Here is a 14,520-nt window from a genome sequence, read left to right as displayed (position 1 = left end):
TCCTTTTGTTTCAATAACACTCGCTCGCACAGCATAGAAAACACACTCTGTCCCAAACGATTCCTTTTCGGCGGCGGCAAAGTCCACTTGGTCCGTCTAGTGTCGTTCCCTCTCCCATTTCATGTCCCAGACGGGAGCGGCCGAGTACCTCAGCGGAGGCCCCTTGTACAGTCTGGGCGGGAGCCTGGAGAGGGTCTGCGTGCCTTCCATACGTGGCCCGACAATGCATGGCGCCTTTATCAACAACACTTGTACTTTGCACTTGCAGCCATTTACTTTCGTTTGCCTGCAGGGCAGGATCTACCATGGTTTCGCTGACGCGCACTGCGAAAGCATTGCGGTTCGCCTCGGGGAGCCACTTCTTCGACTCCTGACATCAAGTCGCAACTTCCAAGTCCCAGCACAGTGGGAAACACATACAAAACCGTACTTTAATATTGCATGCTATGAAGGAAGGCTCGCACAGGACCAATTTAATAGATGCGTGGAATCCTGCAAGCGCACCCAGCTCACTTCCATCGAATCCTCTGCTAACTTTCCGGCTCACCTTTTCTACCTTGCCCCCTTGCACAGCAGCAACCAGCTTTATTGTTCACACGAAAACCTCGGATTCCTGCACTCCCGTATTAATATCATGTGTTCGCTTTGAAACTGTCTCGATTCTTCACGTTGGATGTCTTATATCTCTCTTCTGCAAGCAGGCAAGAGATTTGCTATCTGTTTTTCCTCTTTCCACATTTCCACCTTCCTACCTGGGGAGGTGATTCTTGGAGGCTTCAGGCGAGCTGTCGAGGTAGTAACCCTGTCTCTAAAGCGTTCAAACGAGAGCTCGTGCATGTTGCAGACCTGCGCGGAAGCACGTAAAACACTTAAAAGACCCAGGGTCAGGCCTCTACTCACAGGTGAGGTCGTTTTCCACGCTGGGGTGGTGGGAAATGATAGCAGCGAGAAAACGAACGTCATCACTGCTCCCTGCGGAATTCATAAATAAAAAGTAATGAACTCCATGCCTGCATAGTGTAGCCTCATAAGCGTTGCATAATCAGCGCAAGTTTGTTCTGACTGTAACTGATCATAGTCCAGGATTTTCTTTATTTCTCATCATGTCTTGTCATACTTTTCCCATATGGGCAACGTAGGGTAGATCTGTCGGTTACGCAGTCACTGGCATACTAATATCCAACGATCTGAAAAAAAAATGTTAATTGACATCATCGATATCCCAGAAGTTCCGACACAAAATGTATGAACAAACAAGCTGTAGGAATGGATGTCGTCGTTAGTGCTAGAGATAGGAGATTTCGATCCATTAAGGTTATAAAGATGTAGACTGTCGCATGGAGATACGGTCTTTTTCATCATTATGTTCTCACTTAGCGGTGCACCTATGCAAAGGTGAAATAACGTTGCTAGAAAGAAGGTCTGATACGGCTCGAAAATGCACGTGAATTACTGAAAAATAATTTTTAAGCCAAGAAAAGTAGTGTTGTGCAAACAAACTTTAGTTTTACATCTTCACTGCGCACGAGGCTCAATTTGCTGTAAAGACTTGTGTGCTGGCAATTCCAATCAACTGCAGGAAGAAAACCTCTAAAAACGGAGAGAAAATAAAAAGCCAATATTAGACACACAGCAAAAAGACGGCTGCGAAAACCACTACAATCAATTCTACTAATCCGTGGAGTAATCACTAGTCATCTTGTGCTTCTAAAGGCCTCTAGATAAACAAAGACGCGCAGTCTTGACTAGCCAACTTGATATAAGGTACTGAAATTGTCAAATTTCTCTACAACTTCGTCATGCGCATGATGAGTGTTGCTAATGTGCAATGACGTTTCTTGTCTGGTAGAATTTAGTTACATGGAAATAAATTATATGCAGACATACTCACACTTCTTCCGGAGAAGAGCACCGTAGTTGAATGGAGAACCGAGACCATAGCCGTAGTTCAGACCGTAACCGAGGACACCATGGCCGTATCCGTAGTGGCAGCACCGTAGCCGAGGCTACCAACACCGCAACCGTAGACTGGGGCAGCATGGGCAACAGTAGGCACAGCTGGGGCGTGGTGGACGGTGGTGGTGGAAACAGCTGGGGCGTCATGGATGGCAACAAAAGCTGGGGCAGTGGCGTAGGCGGCCACTGGAGCGGCGTGAGCAACGGTGGCAACAGCTGGGGCAGCTGCATAGGTGGCGACAGCTGTGGCCGCGTGATAGGCGGCAACGCGAGTCACAGCTGGGGCGACAGCGTAGCTGGCGTCAGCAGGGGCAGCGTGGGCCACAGTGGTGACGGCTGGAGCAGCGGCGTAGGTGGTGGCGACCTTGGTCACGGCGGGGGCTGCAGTGTAAGTGGCGACAGCTGAGGCAGCGTGGTATGCAACAGTGCGTGACACAGCTGGCGCAACGGCGTAGCTGGCGACAGCTGGATCAGCGTGGGCGACGGTGGTGACAGCTGGGGCAGCGTGGGCGACAGTGGCGACAGCTGAGGCGTGGGCAACTGTGGCCACAGCTGGAGCGAAGCCAGTATATCCAAGGCCGTAGCCCAGACCACCGTAGCCAAGGCCGCAGCCGAGGCCACTGTGACCGAGGCCGTAGCCAAGGCCACCATAGCCAAGGCCAGTGTAGCCAGCGAGAGCGCTGGTGGTGAGAGCCAGGAGGACGCAAGCACGGAACTGAAAAGAAATGATTTGATGTTATTTGCTGCGACCACTTTCTTTGCCTTCATTGCTCTAGGTCTGTCTTTGATAGTTGAGGGTTGATGGCGTTAAGCTTTTTGGTCTCAACATTAGTGTCTTTATTGTAAAACCTGTATACGTTAGTATACAGGTTTTACAATATACGTTGCGTTAAAAACGTATATACGTTTTTGTATACGTTAGTTATATCCGTACGTTAGAAAAAATATGGTACAGTACTGCTGATACTATGTACAGGAAAACTGCTCAGTCACTGAAGTCAGCAGCCATTCATTTTTAAACAAACTACCTGGCAACATGAAATAAAACTATTATCACGTGATGTTTTTGAGGTTTCACCCAGAATGCAGAAAATACCTTACATAGTAAAATCACAGGATGAACAAAATATAATATGCTACTCTGCACCATCAACAGAGGATATACCTTCACTTCCCAGCAAACTACTCTTAGGTGAAGTGCTTGAATATATCTCGCATCCCACCCCATCTCACATTTTTTTATCATAAGCAAGAGAGAAAGCAGTACTGAAATGTCCTCGTATGCAAGACAGCTTTGAGATCAAGCACTACATATGTATTGCATTCTTAACGATTTTTGGACTACGCATTCTAACACTAATAGTTAAAATATTTAGTTTTTTCTGATCGTGCGCTGGTACTGGTTTTTGTTATTTGAATTGGACAAAAACACTTCCGTACCATTACAGGGGAAAATTTTTTTGACGATTGTCTTGAATGTTTTTGTCATCTTCTTTCCAGGTTCCTGTTTTGCATTTTTGCCAGCAGTCCGCGTAAGTGGTCGGGAATTTACTCGAACTTTATTGCATGTAAGACGAAATAACAAATTTTATTATCAACAAAATGAGATAGGAGTAATTAAGGTTTTTTGACGTATTCGTTGCTGATGCCGATTCATTTCCTCCTACGTAGAAAATTCTTAACACGATGTGATATTTTCATGTTCTGCGACAGCAGTCATGCAATAGATAGACAGCGGAAAGTTTAAAAAGCAATTACAATATGGTCCACACTCACGTTAACAATGAGCTGAACAAAATCGCAATGGCGACAGCAAGAGAACCGTCGCTCTTCTAGGCAGAGCTGAATTTAAGTCTTGAGTAGCTTTATTCAAACAAATCACGCATGCAAATACAGAGAACTTGTTTTATGTTTTAGGGTTTAACATCCCAAAGCGACTCAGGCCATGAGGGACGCCGTAGGGTAGGACTTCGGAAATTTTGACCACCTGGGGAAATACAAAAATAGCGTGTAGCGTGGACACTTCGATGTGAAGTGGAGGTTACCTTTCGTAGCAGGCAAAGCTCTAAATCCGCAAGCTGGCAGCATAGAACATGAAGAAACCATACAAACGTTTCTTGTATTTGTATAGTAATACAAGACATATTTGTAGCGTGGTTTCATATACTACCGTGCTAATCTGTGGATTTAGACCTTTGTTTGTTACTAATGGTGCGAGATTTATTTCGAATCATATTTTTCTCTGAAGGCTGCTAAAGCATCTCTCTAACCGATCAGGAAAAAGTGCAACCTGAACTAAAACAGGGACTGTACAAAATACGCAAACAAAACACACGCAATAAGCGTTCATAGGCGAGCATACATATAACTTTCGGTTCAAGAGATAAGCCATTTGTTGTCGCACAAGTCGCCGCAGGAATGCTTTTTCATAGTCAACGTGACCAACTCGATAAAGGATCTTGTATGGCAAAATATTGTTTTAAATTTTGGGGAGGGTTAAGCTGCGCCTTTAAGAGCATCATACCACAACATTAATGACCCTCGTCATGGGCTGCCTGAGAGGATCCTTTTCCACGCCCGTTCACTTTGCTAATCGCCCGAATAAAAAAATTGCGGGGTCTTTAAGATATCTCCTAAGATATTAACGGCGAAAGCTGACTCTTCCTCTTTTATCATTCGCCGCTTACTTTTGCCTATTCTGTTTGCCTGTATCTCGTTCTTTGTTTTCCTTGACCTTTAATTATAATAATTAATAGTCACTACTATGCATTTTTATTCAGTTTTAATTGATTATAGTTGTTACAAGTCGTTACTTATAGTTGTAGTCATTAGTAGTCATTACAATTCAAGGTAGTGACATTAGTTATTACTACTCATTACTAAGCCTTTTAGTCATATTTAATTACTTGTAGTCCCTACGTCCTTAGATATATTTGTCATTCAAATCGTTATTATTCATTACAATTCATTTGTAGTCATTTGATCATCACAAAGCATTTCAGTCATTTCTAATTCATAGAAGTCGTTACAAGTCGTCGTTAGACATATCAGTCATGTAGTCATTAGTAGTCATTACAAGTTATAATAATCATTTTAGTCCTTAGTACTCATTCTAAGCATTTGTAGTCATATGTAATGAATATTAGTCCATACTGCATTAGATGCATTGTTCATTACAGGTCATTAGTAATCTTAACAATAATTTGTTAGTTTTTTTAGCTGTTTCGATTAATTGCAGTCGTTATAAATCGTCGTTAGAAATATGGCTCATTACAAGTCATTAGTCTTCCTTATTAGTGATTACAGCCACTACCAATCCCTTTTAAACCTCTATTATTGACTGATTATCGCTGTCATTGTCACTCGTTATTCTTTGATTCTGCCTTCATACGGCGGACATTTCCTGATGACGTGTCCGGCGGTAATGTCCAGCCGACGCGCCTTAATTGAGCCTAGAATTTCGCCTTAAGAATTCCTGATTTCTACGGTTTTCTCACATCATTCATGATCATATTGTAACGTTTCGTTACAGTATGATTCGTAAGGTAGCAGGTTCTGTGCAAGACCGTTGTACGTGGATATCAACCCCGCTTTAAAGTCGTACGAACCTGGCGACGTGATCTAGGAGTAGCATGTATGACTGGGGATCCGAGGGTCCTGGTTTGAATTCTCTTAGAGTCCTCTTAATGCAATTTTTTTTTCATATTTCCACCTAGCTTTGTCAGGTGGCGCACGACTGAGGTGTGAAAGGAGGACGAAGTGTCGCTTGTGCGTTTGCGTCTGTGCTGCTTCTTGCCGTTGTGTCTGGGCTACCCCCTGCTATCATTGGTATCCTTAGTCACCGTATACGTGACCTTCTGGTGGAAGTGCGGGGTAATGGTGTTCTACAGCCTTCGCACCAGGACTACTGGTGAAGACCATGGACTTTGCGAAGGCCGCATAACGCCATCTTCAAGCCTCTCCTGAACTTGCGTCTGGATCATTTCCCGTTCTTTGGCAGACACGCGATAAGGCTGCTGTCGTATAGGGCGAACGTCGTCATAAGTAATGATGCGATGTTGTGTGATGGGCGTTTGACGAACATTCGAGGAAGAAGCAAAACAGTGCTTGAAGTCCAGCAGCAGTTGCTCTAAGGCCCGCCATTTCTCCTTTGACAAGTGGAAGTTAATGTCCATGTTGTCAAGAGATGGCTCGTTAGTTTCTACTGCCGTGGATGAAAAACAGACCGGATCGTGCGTAACAGGGTCTGCAAAAGCGATAGCAGTACCCGGAAACAAGTGCCGGTGGTCATTAGAAAAATTTGTGACATGGAGTGCAGCCCGGCCATTGTGAAGCGACAATAAACTTCGAGCAGCGCAAATGCCTTGAGCAAGCAGGAGTGAATGGTTCGCCTCCGCTACAGCATCACCGGTATGAAAATCGTCACAGGTAACTTCCACAAGAGCACTGCTTCGCGGCGGCAGCGGAGACGCTCTTGGCGGAAACACGAAGTGCGGCATCGCAAGGACTGCTAATCTTGTTCGGCAGATTGTCCCATCGAAAATGTGACGAGTCTATTTCGCAGGTCAGTAACTGCTCCGTACTCCCACAGAAAGTCAATGCCGAGGATAAGGTCACGGGAGCAGTCACTTAAAACAACGCAACTAACGACGAATGTACGTCCGTTAATCTGAATGTGAAGCGTGCACAATATTTTTAGTTTTAGATGACAGTCAATATATACGCGCATATATAACCAGGCTTCTAGTTGTTTGCTATAACTTTTAAAAATATTTCATTGTTTATATAAAGCAGTCCTAACTACTCGTTGTGAGAACAGGCGAATTTCAGCGGCGAAGAATTGCTGCCGATCTGAAGCGTAGGCCTTTTCTGCCGAAACGTTCGTAAAAAACAAAAACCATCATGCAGAATTTTACAACAGCCACAAACATTATCTAACACTTTATCTCACTGGTCCTTTTAAGCAGTTTAACTACTCATTCTGACTGCGGGCCTTAACACAACCCGAAATTTTGGTATGCGTCTAAACTTCAGACCACTTTTCTCAATTGTTTATGAAAGTGTCTTACAACAACCAGCTAGATTTTATTAATATTTTTAAAATGCATAACGTTTGATTTGTGGTTTTTTTTTTTAACTACTCGGTGTAGGCGCAAGAAAAATTTTAAAATCGAATATTTGGCACGAACCCTAACTTAGCGTCATTCCGATGAAGTCGCACATTACAGCATATGATCGCCTCGCAAATCAATATGGCGCCAAAAAATGTTGGAAGTGCGGAGATTTTGAAGCTGAAGAGTCCAAAAAAATAAGAACTGGTGACAAATTCAATAGCCCATCTTCTGTGTAAATTCCACGTAATGACAATGACTTCTAGAACTGACCCCAGTTGCGGTGTTCCACATAGAATTATTTCATAAGCGACAGCCCGCTGATTTCGGTAAGGACGCTAAAATCTGAATCAACTTTCGATAAGCTTTGTATCTAGATTTACTGATCATAAACACATATCCGGTTGGCGACTAACGTCAAGTATGCAGAAATTGTCACATAATCAAATTTTACTAAGACCCCTATTTGGATGCACATGTCCTCAGTGTCCCTTTCAGGATACTTTTCTTCGCGACTGAGAGAAAAATTACATTTTTATCTTATTGCTGCGAACCATTCAAATATTTGGTTGTTGCTTTTAAACAGCCGTTAGCCTACGGCCTGATCACTTGGAACCATCTTGAACTCTTTGTTTGTTCACTCTGGTTGCCCCGAGACGGGGGTTACCATTTTCTTTGTTGTGCAAAATGCGCCAGATGTATCTCGAATGGTCCCAGCCACGCGCGTCTGTTTATACGATATTTTCGGTTAAGCTAATCATATTTTACTTCAATGTGTAGATGTTTCTGTGACGAATTAAAATTGATCCTTGTCGATTGCAACGGATATTCGTACTGTGACGACCACCGAGCACACGCTTGCTTTTATTGCCGCCATCGAGTTGCCTATTTCGATTGCGGGTGCATGCCAGCTCAATAAATAAATAATTTAGGGACGGCACAAGTGCATTCATTTGCGGCCTTCGGTATTGTCACTACCACGTAACAATATTTATCTGGGATCGTGTTGCATTTATTAATGCGGAGCGCTGCTTTTCAGGTTGAAGTATCTACCCGAAAACAACGCAATGCATTTTCTATGAATGCGCCACTCCCCTCTCCCGCATGAAACAAAACAACTCTGCAGTACCCATAGCGGCGGGCCCTTCTCTCCTCTATAATCTCGAACACTTCGTCCTTTCTGACTTCAGATAACATGCTGAAAACACTGAGAAATGGCACCCTGGCACCGCAAGGCTGCCGAGACACTTGGAGGGCTGCCCTGCCTTGTTCCTCTCTTCATCGCTGGCGTCGTCGTCGATGTGGGCAGATAGTCGAGCAGCGAAGACTGAGCAGAAAAACAAATCTGCTGTCCAGCTAGTACTGCCACTGGCTCGTCGCTATGGAGTTTGTTCGGGTTCGGTTCTGGGTCGGGCCCTGTGGCCTTTTTGTGTCACGGCCAAATAGTTGCGCCGATGTGGCAGTGATCCGTTCCGCCATCGGACAACAATAAGCCCGCCTCGCGCGGCAAAAGCCCATTATGTGGCCCTTTTTTTTTTCAGCACGGCCTTTGCAGACCATGGTTGTTCGAAACTAAGCCCCCGAAGGAGCACAGCAGGGTTAGCAGAGCCTCTCCCAAACGCACACCCCTGAAAGAGCCGGGCGCCGGGCCGGGGGACGCTTGTACCCAATTTTACCGGTGCGTGTCCGGCGGCGGGTTTCGAACTGACCACCTCCCGCAGCCGAGACGGGCTCGGATTTGCTTCTGGCTCCAAACACATTTTGCATGCCGCTTCGAACTGTTTCGAACCGATTCGACACTTATCTGACCACTTCAATCGGGTTCGAAATGGTTCAGAGAAAAAAGCTTACAGTTGTTTCTTTTACTCCATTTTTTAGTACTGAGCATTTTTCCTCTTTTATCCTACAATAAGAACTAAAGTTTCATATAGTAGACTGTCTGTTGCTTCTGTCGTGGCCTCTGATTGGGCTCACTTGTTTATACAAATCAGTGCAAAGGTTTTATAATGAGTGACCGGCGATTAGACCAGCACGAGAAAAACGTTAAGGTGACATGTTTTGATTTACACAAATAAGCGCTAAAGCTACCACGCTAACAAATGAACTAAAAACAAAACAACGTTTCCAGCTACAATTTTAATTAGGGGTTTTAAAGTTTCACCTTTGTTTTAATTTTTCCTTTAAAATTGGTTCGCTCTGATGGTGCTATATTACGGTATGATTCCAAAGAAAATCTTCATTAATGCAAGACATTAGATGAATGATTAGTTCTAGCGTCGGACGTCGGATCACGATAGCAGTGCAATCTATGCGGGATGTTATTTGTTTTTTCATATGTGCTTTATGAACAGCAGACATATGTTACATTATCTGAATATCTTTCTCTGACTGCTGTTTACACATTAAATTGGCTACAGATCGACCACCCAGAGAATTGTTCGAAAAACTAGTACAAATGCGAAGCTTTAAATTAAAAACAAAACCTTTTGAGGACTAAACTGTCAGCCTGCTGCTCATCATTCCCAATAAAATATTTGTAATGAAGTGCGTAAAGTAAGCAGATTTATCAATAAAGGTTTAGTTAGCACAGTCGTTTTCTCATTAGCAAGAAGTATAGAAGCCAGCTTCAAGAACTGGGACAGGTTCCTGATAAAAAACCCGGCACCAAGGGCGCTTCTACTGATCCGTCTTGCCAAAACGCCATGCAGTTTTGGTCCACGGACGGAAGGCGCGGAGACCCTCTCCGGGCTCCCGCCTTATACTCTACAGGGGGACTCTGCTTCCCTGCGGCGCCGCAATCAAGTTACTTGGCTGCTCCGGTCTCGGACATCTGGTGGGAGAGGGGATGGTGAGAGGGATCGAGTAGACTGTACTGCCGATGACACGGACCCTTTGGTGCAGTGTGTGCTTTGTGTGCCGTACCAGTGAGCGTTAACGAAACGAAGGGACAATAAATCTGTTCCCTTGTTTTCATTGCGAAATCAATACTCCGACATCCAAAGCAAGACCTCGGGTGGCCGCAGTTACGCCGTGAAGCGGCGTAGCTACGGTCAGACTGCCATAATATTTCAATTCACTGTACCCCGGTGCCACTTGCAGGAACTCCCAACTCGTGTCGCTTCTTTCATACGGGAGAGTGATATTAGACTCAGCCTGCCAGAACCATTTGCATTCTCGTTACGCCTACGACACGCAGGCACGTCTATATGGCTTGGTTCAAGCGTGACTTTATATGTGAGCTGGTAGCATACTCTTTCGCGTCATATTGTTAAAGGATGAGCTTAAGTGTCCCCAATAATGTCGCTCCTTACACTGATAGGGCGTGGTAGGGAAATATAGTAGCAGGCACAAGAAGTTTCCACCGTTGCTTTTGCAATTCGGCTAGGGTTAAGCACAGCTGAACCCTAGTGGAGACCATAGCTGCACCTCGTCACGTCATAGGTACGCCATGAACAAGGCTTCTTCACGCCTCTTCACGACATAGCTACGGCCACCCGAGGTCTCACTTTGGCTGCCCTAGTATTGCTTTCGCAATAAAAGAACATCAAAGCTGCCTGGAGTATTCAAAAATAAATAAAAAACAATGATCTCCATGCTCACATATTGCAGCCTCTTAAATATTGCATCATGAGCGCAATTTTGTTCCTGCTGTTCTTGATTGCAGTCAGGCAGTTTCTATATCGTTCGTCTTGTCTGGTCATACTGTGCCGATATAGGCGAAAACTCTGAGCGAGCTGAGAGACACAGGGTAAATCTGTCAGATACGCTATCGCTGGCCTACCAGTATCCAACGACTTGACGAACAAGGTAATTGTCATCTTTGATATTTCTCTAGCTCGGACACAAACCGTACGAACAAGCTAGCTGTAAGTATTTAGGTTGTCATTTGTGCTTGAAATAGAAGAATTTGGTAAATGTCGCTCATAAGGATGCAGACTATAGCATAAAGAAATGGTCTTTTTTCAACACTAAGTTGGCAATAATTGGCAAACGTATGAAAAACATGAAATAAGACTGCCAAAACAGAGGTCCTAAACGGCTGGAAAAGTGCTGGTGAAATACTGAAAAATAGCTTTTAAAGCAACAAATAGTGTTGTACAAACAAACTTTATTTTTACATTTTCATTGCGCACGAGGCTCAATGGGCAGTAAAGACTTGTGTGCTGGCTGTTCCAATCAACTGCAGGAAGAAAACCTCTGAAAACGAAGAGAAAATAAAAGGCCAATAATTAGGCACACAGTACAAATACGGCTGCTGCAGTTCAGGAAGCCTCAACTTTTTTACATTCTAATCATTCAGGGGAGCAATCACTAGGCATCTTGTGCTACAAGGCCTCTATGCAAACAATGTCGTGCAGTCTTAACTATAGCCAGCTTGTTATATGATATTGAAATTGCCGGATTCGCCTAAAACTTCGTCATGCGCAAGATAAGCGTTCCTAATGGGCAATGACGTCTCTTGTTCAGTAGCAATAAATTATATTGCACTAAACTATATGCAAATGTACTCACACTTCTTCTTGCGGAGAAGAGCGCCGTAGTGGACTGGAGAACCGAGGCCATAGCCGTAGTTCAGACCATAGCCGAGGAGACCGTGACCGTATCCGTAGTGTCCAGCACCGTAGCCGAGGGTGCCAACACCGTAGCCGTAGACTGGGGCAGCGTGGGCAACGGTAGCCACAGCTGGGGCGTGGTGGAAGGTGGTGGTGGAAACAGCTGGGGCGGCATGGACGGCAGCGAAAGCTGGGGCAGCGGCGTAGGCGGCCACTGGAGCGGCGTGAGCAACGGTGGCGACAGCTGGGGCAGCAGCATAGGTGGCGACAGCTGGGGCAGCGTGGTAGGCGGCAACGCGAGTCACTGCTGGGGCGACAGCGTAGCTGGCAACAGCAGGGGCAGCGTGGGCGACGGTGGTCACTGCTGGAGCAGCGGCGTAGGTGGTGGCGACCTTGGTCACGGCTGGGGCAGCAGCGTAAGTGACAGCTGGGGCAGCAGCGTAAGTGGCCACAGCTGGGGCAGCGTGGTAGGCAGCAACGCGAGTTACAGCTGGGGCAACGGCGTAGCTGGCGACAGCTGGAGCAGCATGGGCGACGGTGGTGACAGCTGGGGCAGCGTGGGCGACAGTGGCGACAGCTGGGGCGTGGGCAACGGTGGCCACAGATGGAGCGAAGCCCGAATATCCAAGTCCGTAGCCGAGACCACCATAGCCAAGGCCGTAGCCAAGGCCACTGTAACCAAGACCGTAGCCGAGGCCACCATAGCCAAGGCCGGTGTAGCCAGCGAGAGCGCTGGTGGCGAGAGCGAGGAGGACGCAAGCACGGAACTGAAAAAACAAATGAGTTGATCTTATTTGCGGTGACCGGCTGCTTTAACTTTCTTGCTTTAGGTCTGTCTAGAATTGTTGAGGTTTGATGGTGTATGCTTTTTGGTCTCAACATTAGTGATTATATAGCAGTGCCATCCAAATACAATCTGTCTCTTCACAAGAGACCCGTTTTGTTTCATTGCTATTCCTAGAGTATACCACGAGGTAGGAAAATATAAGTGTAAGCTTTTCTTTGAGCCAGTTTATCTGCTCAAAGCTACAGGAATGGAGTTAGCTTCACCACTGGATAACGTAAATTTATCACAGATTCTGCTTTGAATCATGTGTATGGTGATTTAGATAAGCTTTAGAGGTTGCTTTGAAGCGACAACTGTAGTCACGGCTTCTATGCAAAACGCCTTAGACGGGCCTCTGGTGGCAGGATACACAAAAAGCACAGAATTGCTAACATTGTTCGAATTTCGGCATTTTCTGAGCTCTACTTTAAATTTCTAAGCAACACGGCTGATAGCCGTACATTAGTTTTATTGATGGACGTTATACTCAACATAATGTAGTGTGACATTATGTACAGCACAACTGCCCAGCCGATGAGTTCAGGAGAATATTATTTTTAAAGAAACTACGTGACACCGAGAAATAAAACGATTATCGAGTGATCGCTTGTATAATCTTCCACCCGAAATGCAGAAAGAAATCTTACATATTAGTAAAAGCACATGATGAACAAAACGTAATATGGGTTTCTCCACAATCCGAAGAGGATATAACTAAATATCAGCAAACTCCTTTCACGTGAAGTGCTTGAGTAAACCTTGTATCTTACCATGGTGACTTAGAGCTGCCGCTGAGCCGACTGCTGACTGAGCTTAGTCTGCTGGCCCTTTTATACAAATCGGTGGACAATTCTGCTCTGCCCAAGATAGCGACTGCAGGAAACTGGGATGAAAAGATGGGAGGAATTTCGATGATCTTTTTATTACACCGGTCGCCGCTGGAGGTGTACGCACTCTGAACAGCAATGGAATACCAAGCGCTAACCTTGAAAAGGACGCAAGCATGAAAAAGGAATATCCTAGTACTAAGATGGCCTCGCATGCAAGACAGCTTCCACGTCAAGCACTGCATATGTATTGCATTCTTAACGATTTTTGTACTACGCATTCTCACACTAATAGTTGAAATATTTAGCCTTTTCCTCATTTTGCGTTCGAATTCGACAAAACTAATGCCTTGTCATTATAAGGTAAATTTTTGTTGACGATCGTCTTGAATCTTTTCGCTATCTTTTTCCCCGGTTCTTGGTCTCCCTTTAAGACAGCGGTAAGCAGGAGTTGTCAGGCGTTCACTCGAACTTCGCAACATTGAATAAGAAATAACAAATTTTAATATCAGCAAAATGAGGTGGGAATATTTAGGTTTTTTGGCGCATTCTTCGCCGATGTCAATGCTTTTCTTCCTTCATAGAGAATTCCTAACTCAATGTGTTCATTAATGTAGTTCGACGGCCGTCATGCAGGCAGAAAGGCAGCGGAAAGTTTTAAAAACAAACTCTTTATAGATCACACTCATGCTCGCAATGAGCTGAATAAAACAGCAATGGCTACAGCAAGAGAACCGTCGCTCTTCTAGGTTGAGCTCAATTTAAGACTCGAGTAGCTTTATTCAAACGAACCACGAAATCAAATACAGATATCTGAAACAACGAATGAACACCAGCGTGTAACGTGGATACTTCGATATAAACGTAAAAACATATCTCGTATTTATATTCTATTTGTAGAAGTAATACAAAATATGTTTGTAGTGTTTGATCATATACTATATCGTGTCGTGCTGGCCTGCGGATTTAGAGCTTTATTTGTGACTACTGGTACGAGATTTATTTCGAATCATTTTATTGCGATAGCAATACTGCGCCAGATGTCGAGCCGTCGTGTGGTCCCGGCGGAGGCTACGCTTGACCTTGAACATTCGAGGAGAAGGAGGATGAGCAGAAGAAGAAGAAGACTGATAACTTACGCTCTCGCGTTTTACTCTGCTAATCTTATCCATTCTGTCATAGGAGGTCCGCCGGACAGTTTATACTTCGGGACCTCCTTCTGTAATACTGATAATCCATACACATGT

General features: G+C 44.9%; 1 pseudogene; it reads right to left on the bottom strand.

Moving 5' to 3' along the window:
* Positions 1-892: 892 nt before the first annotated feature.
* Positions 893-13,242, bottom strand: LOC146196379 (uncharacterized; annotated as a pseudogene).
* Between the last annotated feature and the right edge of the window lie 1,278 nt (positions 13,243-14,520).

Source organism: Amblyomma maculatum, chromosome 3 (genome assembly GCF_055883805.1).
Source record: "Amblyomma maculatum isolate TAMU_Amacu chromosome 3, ASM5588380v1, whole genome shotgun sequence".
Lineage (NCBI taxonomy): Eukaryota > Metazoa > Arthropoda > Arachnida > Ixodida > Ixodidae > Amblyomma > Amblyomma maculatum.
Note: the sequence above shows the minus strand (reverse complement) of the source record. Positions and strands in the feature narration are given on the sequence as shown.